A 9,704-nucleotide genomic window follows, 5' to 3' on the forward strand; every position below is an offset into this window, starting at 1 on the left:
ATGTTGACATTTTTTTTAAAGAAAAGTAAGCACAAATCCCTGTCAATTCTCATTACCGTAATGTGAAACAATGCTATTAAAATTCTAAAGTATCATAGTTGTTTACTGCTTTAAATTTGTGCAAAAAAATCATTGTAGTCTGCACTATTTTTATTGCAATACCACCAACGATTGCAGTATTAGAGTAACAAGAATTATTATTGACAACATAGGGAATTACAAAAATTACATATTACATATTCAATGATGCCAAATATTCGTTTTGTTTTTTTCTTTGATGCAGGGGTGAAACATGACCCAAACATTTCTTCATGAGGCTCATGTAATGGGGTTTAAATTGTCTCTGAGAGTTTTGAAAGCCTGTCATGGCTCCCACTTCATGCTAGTGAGCAATAATCATGATTTATTGACTTTTATTAAACCTTCTGTCTTTCAGCACAGCACATTACACAATATAGAGTGCTGCAATAATGTCTTTGACTTTATTTGCTCAGATTATATGATTATACATTGAAAGGCCACATGAGGAAAAGCTAATTTTGTATGTAGCATATCCATCACTGTGTATGTGCATGACTGTGAGTGTGTGTGTGTGTGTGTTTGTGTAAGCAGGTGCATATGTGTGTGTGTTTTCATAGATGCCTATTGTCATTGGGCTGGTTGGACAACTGGACTAAACAAATAGATAAACCTGAATAAACAGCATGAGCTTATAGTCAGTGCTTCGGGAGAAAATTAGATGCTTTATGTGTGTCTTTGTTTGTATGTGTGAGGCAAAATCTATTATCTGTTCAACTAACTTAGCATGTACATAAACATACATCTAAAAAAGAGAAAAGAACATCATGCAGTCTTGCTGAAACCACAATGAAATCGCTTGATTTACAACATAATCGCGTGCAATGACTCACTGAAGACAAAATGATCTAGATTTTGACATTTTCTGAGAAACATGAGAGTGTTTCCCTGTGCAAAACTCGCTAACTCTGCTAAGTTGGTTGCCAGTGTATTGCTATGTGGTTGCTAACATGTTGTTTAGCATATGCAGTTGCAAAGGTGCTGTGAGTTGTTGCTAGGTAATTGTACTTGAGAAAAGAAATATGCTTTTGAATTGTTTTGAATGTGCATTTGTAGTGTACTTCAAATCTTAAAAGTGTATTTAAAAAAAAATTTACTTGCAGAAAGTATATCATATTAATGAAATAAAAGGCCAGTTCACTTTCATGACTGTTTCTTAACACACTTAAGTACACTTTTACAATGGTCATGAACAGCCTTTGTTTTTTATTTTGTACTGTTCTCTGATGTCCACTTATAATGTTATCAAGATTTGTACATCAAAAAACATAATTTAGAAGAAATAAGCTATTTTCTGTCCTGTTTTTAACCCCCCTCATCAGAGTGGCGGATTGTAGATTCGGAAGTAAACGCCCACTGCTATGATTGGCTAACACTTGTGTATGTTTGACAACCTACATCCCTCACAGATGGACACTGCTGTGATTTAGGTTAAAAACACATAAATACTCAGTACATATAAAACAATCTGGTTAACAGACAAAGCAATAGCGACCACGTAATAAAAACAGTTACTCACACTTGTGTTGCGACATTACTGTTGGATCCAATATAGTCGCACAGCATCATCTTTTAGTTTCAATCTTTTAGAAAATCCTGCCGTCGAATTGTGTGTATTTGTAAACTAATCTGTGTTAAAGTTAAGTGAACAAAGGACCAAGTTCTTACTGACGCGGTCTGGCACTTCATTCAACATAAAATTATTTCTTAACGTTGAGATCAGAAGGAAGGCAACGCAAACACTGTTTTTCCACAGTTTGGCACTGCACAGCATCGTGTTGTCTTCAGAGAAATCTTTATCGTTTGGTTTCTGCGTAGACCTGCATGTTATTTTTATTCTACAGCACAGCGTCTCACAAGTCATGATACAAAGTTACAGAAACTAAGCAACCGAAAGCAATATATGTCTTCCTCAGATGTAATGTTAGTTCTGTACTTCAGCGTTGGGTAAAAGAACATTATAACTTTATAACTCTACTTTGTGGTAGAGAAAGCTGCTTACATGTAGGCTACGGGAAACAGAATTAAACACACACAGTCAGCGTTTCCACATGTTTATACTGGCTCCGATAATCAAAACTTCTACTTAGCGCTTGCTCGATTTCTTCAAATCAGTTTTTGTTAATGAATAACTTGATCCACATTTGGATTTTAAAAAACATTTTAGCAGAGAACACAGCATCACAGTTGACTGAACCAATGGGCATTAAGCTGTGTCATCAGCAAGTCGTTTCCCATCATGCTTTTGATCAGCGCAGTCAGTGGAGAGCAACCCCAGGTGAAAAAGAAATATATTTAAATTGTGCTTTTTCAGACACACTTAATATATTTATATTATACTGTACTAATTGCATATTAAATGTATTATTTTGAAACAACTTTAAGTATATTAAGTGTATTTCAAGATATGCTTAAGTTCAATTTTAATCTATTTGTAATATATTTAATATATTGAAATTGTGTTAAATTGGAACCACTTTAAGTATATTTAGTGCAATTTAAGTGTATTTTTAAAAATACATTTAAAATGTACTTTTAATACTTCATGAACTACAGGTAAGGTATATTTGAAGCATCGTTTTAATGTGCTTTAAGTACATTTCAATTGTATTTCAGCTCATTAGAAATGCATTAGCATTACACTACTAGTATATTATATTAATTAGTATTATATTTTTCAACATATACACACACTTTGATATTTAGAAAACTTTAATGTATTATATATTGTGTACATTACAAATATTCATGAAGTACATTAAAAAAAGTACAGCAGCATATATACTTTGGTGAAAAAAAAACACTATTAAATGTATTAAAAATGCACTTGAAATACAAGTATGTTTATAGTATTTTTGTGTTACTACAAACATACTCAAGTACATTTTAAAACTATACAAAAAACATAAATGAAAAATAGACTGAAATGCTACGGAAGAGCCATCTTATCCATTTGTAGAACATTTCAGTTATACCTGTATTACTGAAAAGTAAAGAATTTTACATCAATGAATAAATAAAAATTACAATGCAATTTTCTGAAGAAAAAAAAACATGTAAAGTGAATAGATGTGTGTGCAAAGACTGAAGATGATAAAGTTCAAGCAACAGAATAGGGAGGGATGGAGGGGTTTTGGAGGTGGACGAGGAGATGGTGTAGGGATGGTGATGAGAGGATGACGATGATGCCCTGGCGGCTTAGATGGAGTTTGGCACATGGCACAGACCCAGAGCATCCCAGTGCTGACAACACACGGCGGAGTCGAGGGAGCGAGGAGCCAAGATGTAGATGGTGTGGCTGCCGACATCTGGGGGCCAACCGATGGAGACAGAGCTGGTGGATCCGAAGGCGCAGACGGAGGGCCGATGGAGCTGAGCGTCGTCGCAGGTTCCAGAGACCTGGGCACAGCCTAGTCAGTAGTGCCTTGCAGCTTTAGAAAAAAAACAAAACGGAAACAAAATTAGATTACAGATTTTTACATGAATGACTGAAAAGAAGCACAAATTAGCCACCTGGAATGGACACATTGCTTACGTTTTTCTTCCAAGATTGACCGAATCACCCTCCATTAGGCCTGATTCAAAAATCTCTATAACAGAGGTGATACGACATTAAAATATACTTACTATTCCTTTGCTTGTCTCTACACTCAGATTTCAGTTTGTCTTCTATAGCAGCTGATCTGAAAAACAACAAATGTTAATATTTTTCACACTCACACACACAAAAAAAGCCAATGATGATTGATGATTTGTTTTCTATTTAAGAATGACAGAACAATGTACCTGGTCGGAAATATAGTCAAAAACCTTACCAGCCTCAGCAGTTTCAGATGTACTGTATGCTTTTATAAGCAACCCTTCTTACAATTTAATCTTTGTTCTTATCTGTAATGAGAAATATATGTATTAGAAAATAAAGTTATAAGGTTGTCAAGCTTGAACAAATATAGACACCAATCAACCAACACTACCACAGTTTGCTGATCAGCTCAAGACAAAGTAATTGTATGTTCATAATCATGGTTTTTCAAAGATCATTAACCTCATTACAATGAAGCCAAATTGTTCAGGAAATCAGAAATAAATATACTTCATGTTGCAAATAAAAGAATGTTAATGTTAACTAATTAAATTTTTTTCTGCCAATGCATCTGTCAAAAACATGACTGGTACAGACAAATAACGTTAATTAAATACAAATCTTACCTGAAGTCACAGTGAGGTTCTGAAGCCAGACACGCTCGCAGAAGCTGGTAACAATAAGAACATGCCGCTTTATGCCATGGTCTGTCTGAATACTGGATTCTGATTGGCTGGCAGGTGTTGATTAAATTCGTTGAACTGCAGGTAGTTCCAGGTCAGTTTAATCACGTTCTATATTAATGCGCTTCCTATAAACATTGGTAACCATAGTAACATACAGTTACAGTTGAATAGTAATACAGACAAAAATAACCGTCATTTTTATCGTTCCGGTCAAATATTGCAGCCCAAATATTATTAACATCTTTAATATGTGAATGCTGGTAAATGATGGCATAAACGGGATAATCAACGGCTAGCTGTGCATTAAACGATTTGAATGCACTCCGCTGCGCGTCGGGTTCTTCGCCTCCACGTCCTGCATTCAAATCGTTTAATGCACAGCTAGCCGTTGATTATCCCTTACATATTTTCTAATTAATTTCATAGTTCCCCCAAAACAATTTGAATTCTGCCATCACTCACCCTTAAGATGCTCCAAACCGTCGTTCATCTTCGAAAGATGTTCACGTTTCAAAAAGTTCATCGCAAAAAAAAAAAACATCGCCAAAGTAATCCATATGAATTGCGTGGTTTCCTTCAAGCGCCCTAAAGAGACACGATCGCTCTATATAATATAACACTGTTTAAATTTAGACTTATATGCACATTCAAGGGACATTTGCACGCACATCATATTTGATTTACGAAGCTCTCTGCTGCCAGCTCATTATCATACGAACCAATCAGAGCCGTTCAATGGCTCTGGAACCAATCAGTCTGTGTTGTTTGAATTTAAACACAAATAAACGGGGTTTTTTTCTCTCTCTCTCTCATTTCAGATATGATGTTGAAATCCTTGTGGGAATTGAAATGTATATTAGAAAATAAAGGCGTCAAGCTTGAACAAGTTTATAAACACCTAGCTTATAACAATTAATGTATCATGTAATGAACAACAGCCAACCAAAGTAGCATAACCCATATTAAACAACATATTTTAAATACTGCAATGGTTAATAATATTTGACAAAGGTTTGTACATTGTAAATGTAAAACATGTTTTTCAAAATATCGTACTTTTCCAAATATTAAAATTATAAATACATAAATATTTAAAATATAACCATGTGTAGGCCTACTGCAATATAAAGTACATTAAAAACCTACTAAAAGTGTAATCATTTTGTTATGTTCTTACACAAAGTACACATAAAATATATTTTAAGTAAGAGTAACATAAGTGTGTTTTTTGTAAATACACTAAAACGTCACTAAAAGTATGCTTGTGTTTAGTATATTCCTTAAAAGTGTAACTAAGAATATATTTATTAACATAGTATTTCTACTATACTTTTTAGAAATATAGTAATAGTGTGCTTGTGTTTAGCATATTCCTTAAAAGTGTAATTAAGCATATATTTATTACCAAAGTATTTCTAGTATACTTTTTATAAACACATTAAAAGTATGCTTCTGTTTAGCATATTTCTTAGAAGTATAACTAAGCATATATTTAATACAAAAGTACTTCTAGTATACTTTTTAGAAATATATTAAAATGCAATTCAGTATATTTTTAATGCACTTCAAATAAGCATGTTGGGAATACAAATGTATTATAAACATACTACTTGAATTTCAAGTATATTTTTAATACATTTAATACTACGTCTTTTTCACCTGGGACTGCACGCAACCGCGAGAGTTTTAACGGCGGACATAACTCGGACACTTTTTATTTATTTATCTTATTTATTTATCTTATTTTAAAAGATGTTTATGGTAACTATTATTTATTTGTTTTTCTCTTTATATTTATTTTTTGTTATTACTATTATTGAGGTATTTACTGTTTTGTATTCTGGTTGTTTATGTATTTTATTGCTTTCACTGTATTCCCTGTGAATGTTATGTTTAATAAAAAAAAATTAAAAAAACTCGGACACTTTTCTAACCGGCATGCATCTCGCGGTGATCACCGGTGATCGGTTCTGCGCAGATTTTGCTCATCTCAACCATTAAAAGACCAAACTCAGATCTTACTGATGATAAGGATATGAACGCAAGTTACGGAACGCGCAAAACTGCACGTTAAACATTACCCATAAAGAAAACACGTGGTTTGTTGCCTCGGGGATAATAAATGATTAAATTCAGCATTTAATTAATAAAATATATTACTGTATATTATGAACATTTAAGCAGATGAGCCCAGAATATGAGCCCACAACCAAAAAGTTTCACCAAACCATTTTTTTTCTCCCATAGAATACCAAGCGCAGCATCACAGTAGTTTTAGGTTTGATATTCGCTGCATATTCGCCTAGGCTGCTTTAGGGACCATCTGCAAATTTAGCTCACAGTCCAAAACGAAGTAATAATTTATTAACTTATTTAAATTTAATTAGTAAATTCCAATAATTTATTCAAATTAATATTTACAGTAAATGAATAATTTACTCAAACCGACTAAATATAGCCAACTAGCCTTAGACAATAATTTTTAAGAAAAAAAATTATGTTGCATTCCAAATGTTGTGTTACTAGTGACCAGACTGACTTACTACAGTTGACATTTTGCCAACATCTTCCTCACTGTACATACAGTATATAATTATCCTTAAGAAATTACTGCAATTCACACAGTTTTTTTAAATTATTATTATTATTATTTATTATTATTATTTTTTTAAAATATGCTCCAAACGTTGTAGTCCATTCCTAGTGACTAGACTGACTTACTATAGGTGATATTTTGCTAATACCCTCCCTTAATGTACATAAAGTACATCAACATTTTATACTACAACCTTTGGAACATGAACAATTCCTTTTGGGGTCTTACAGATTTTTTTAAATTTTTGTTTTAAATAATTGTGAATTGTACATACAGTAAGGGATATTGGCGAAATTTCACAACGTACTACAACCTGTGGAACATGAAAAACCCTTTTGGTGAATTACTGTAGTTTAAAAAAATATATATTTGTGTACTGTACATACCATAAGGGAGAACCTGTAGTAAGTCAGTTTTGTATCTAGCAACGTACAACAACCGTTGGAACATGAAAAAAAAAAAAAACTTTCCAGGGATCTTTTATATGTAAATAATTGTGTACTGTACACACACACACACACACACACACACACACACACACACACACATATATATATATATATATATATATATATATATATATATATATATATATAAAGGAGGAATTGTCAAAATCTCATCTGTAGTAAATCACTATGAGCAATACAAGCTTTACAATTTGACAGTGTGTTATTTTAAATGTTAAAAGTCAATTTAATTTAAATACTCTGAACGTTTTAACCCAGTCGGTGGAATTGTCAGACGGTCCCTTGGGTGCGATAGCACGTCAATGTTTTCTCTGGTTTACATTCGCAGCAACAATACACCTAGGCGGTTTTGAACTCCTTTTTTATGTCGATATACAGCGGTTGCTTACTGTTAAAACTAATCGTGGTACTGATATCTTTGTAGGACTGTCAACGCTGAATTTTATGCCGAATTTTAACCACTGAATTTGTGGCAGCGAATTTAGAAAGTGAAATAAAATTACCGAAATCTGCCCGTTGAATATTATACATCGTATTTTTAAACGGATTGAATATTTTGCAAGTGAATTCTGGAAGGTGAATATGAATTATTGAATTTTTAATTATGAAAATGTGTGTGAAATATTTTTTTATTGAAATATTCACTGCTTAAATAAACAACTATGTTACATTTCAGGACCTAAAAATGCAAGCCCTGGAAATACAAGGCATTAAAATGCAAGCACTGTTAATTGCAATGCATATTTTTTTTCGATTTGTGGAAAGCATGCTTTATGTTTCAAAAACTATTGTCATTATTCTGCTTCCATACCCTCCACCTTCCCCAGCTCCACCTGTATAGATCTGCTATGGGGTTATTTCATGTATGTTACATGTGCAGCAGCAGTATTTCTCACATGCTCACAGCAGCATGTCTGTGGATGTATTGGCAGAAGCAAGTCTCGTTACTTACTCTGCAGCAGCGTAGCAGATCTGTTACGCCAAGACCAAACACATTAACATTGACATGTATATTACCATGCTCAACTTTCTGAGAGTTCTTTTGACAGAAATGTATGTATTTATTTATTTCTGCTTTGCATATATGACTCAATACTTTTCTTCAGTAGAAATCTATGAGTTCTATGAGTCTATGAGTTTTACCATCCATCAGGCCAAAATCTTCCTGCAGGATGAATTATGAAGTGATGTTTAATAGGTTTAGGGTTTTCTTCAATCCCTCACTGTAAGCATGAGCGATAGAATAGCAGTCCTTGTTTTAGCCAACACCACTAAACATGTATCTCAGGGTGAAAAAATCATAAGTCATATATATCTTAATAAAGATATAAGACAAAGAGATGTTTGCTAAAGAATTGAAAATGAAAGGACAAGCTGGAGGCAGGAACTGAGGTTAAGAAAGAAAGAAAGTTGAGGAGAAAAAAGCCTCTCCAGAAAGTCAGCTGCCACTAAATCGCTGTTTTCATGTTGATGACTGTTGTGGGTTTGCCTTTAATGTATTCAATCCCTATAGATGTGAGATTCATTTCACAATCCCATATATCAATCCATTAAACGTCCCTTAATGGTGCCAGGATGTTTCTAAACCAAAGCGCATTAGAGTCTGCAAACACATGACTAATTGCAAAAGAGCAGCTTTTCTCTGTAACATCCCAAGGGCGCTTTTCTGTTTAATAGAGAAACCACAGTGTAGGGCCATCGAGAACGAATAAAACTATGAAAATAAAACAAGTGGGACTCATGAACAGCACAGCGGTCACATGAACTTGGATGTCTTTGTTCTTCTTCTTAAATGGCTGGTTTGCTTGAAAGTCAGAGGCAAACCAGATGAAATTCTGAGCTGTGTGATATTTTGTCTTTCCTGCAGGCTTTCCATGAGGCAGAGAGAAGATGACATTAATCTTCAGTACTGTTCTCTGGCACAGCAGTGTCCGGCCAGATGATGCCAGGTAAATATCAATTTTTTGTGGGTCTGAGCCTGAGGGCGGCCATAAATTCATAACTAATTGGCTAAATTTCTTCTTTGTTTTTAACAAGCCCACCGTGGTCTTCTGCACAGGGAGCTGTTGGAGGAAAGAGGTACTTTGTAAAGCCTTCAGTTCTGCTCTCAGGCTGCATTGACTATCAGCAATACGACCATCATGCCATAAACAGGCACAAAGCCATTAAGCAACAGCAATAAAAACGCTTCAATATATAGGGGCCTTCACACATAGACGTTAAATCGTTGTATGCTTTCACTCTCATTGGTCGATGCTTAGTGTTTGCATAAACTCGCTGCCAGTGTGAACGGC

General features: G+C 34.1%; 1 long non-coding RNA gene across 2 annotated transcripts; it reads right to left on the reverse strand.

Annotated features, from left to right (window-relative positions):
* Window positions 1-2,948: 2,948 nt before the first annotated feature.
* On the reverse strand, window positions 2,949-5,040 carry LOC131526055 (uncharacterized). 2 transcript variants are annotated; one of them, XR_009267368.1, is made up of 4 exons: window positions 4,810-5,040; window positions 4,288-4,472; window positions 3,706-3,966; window positions 2,949-3,509 (listed from the first exon to the last, which is right to left on the reverse strand). It is a non-coding gene; the product is annotated as an uncharacterized LOC131526055 (long non-coding RNA). The 2 variants fall into 2 exon arrangements; XR_009267367.1 differs by having other exon boundaries at window positions 4,288-5,040.
* Between the last annotated feature and the right edge of the window lie 4,664 nt (window positions 5,041-9,704).

The sequence above is a fragment of the Onychostoma macrolepis genome, chromosome 19, assembly GCF_012432095.1.
Source record: "Onychostoma macrolepis isolate SWU-2019 chromosome 19, ASM1243209v1, whole genome shotgun sequence".
Classification (NCBI taxonomy): Eukaryota; Metazoa; Chordata; class Actinopteri; order Cypriniformes; family Cyprinidae; genus Onychostoma; species Onychostoma macrolepis.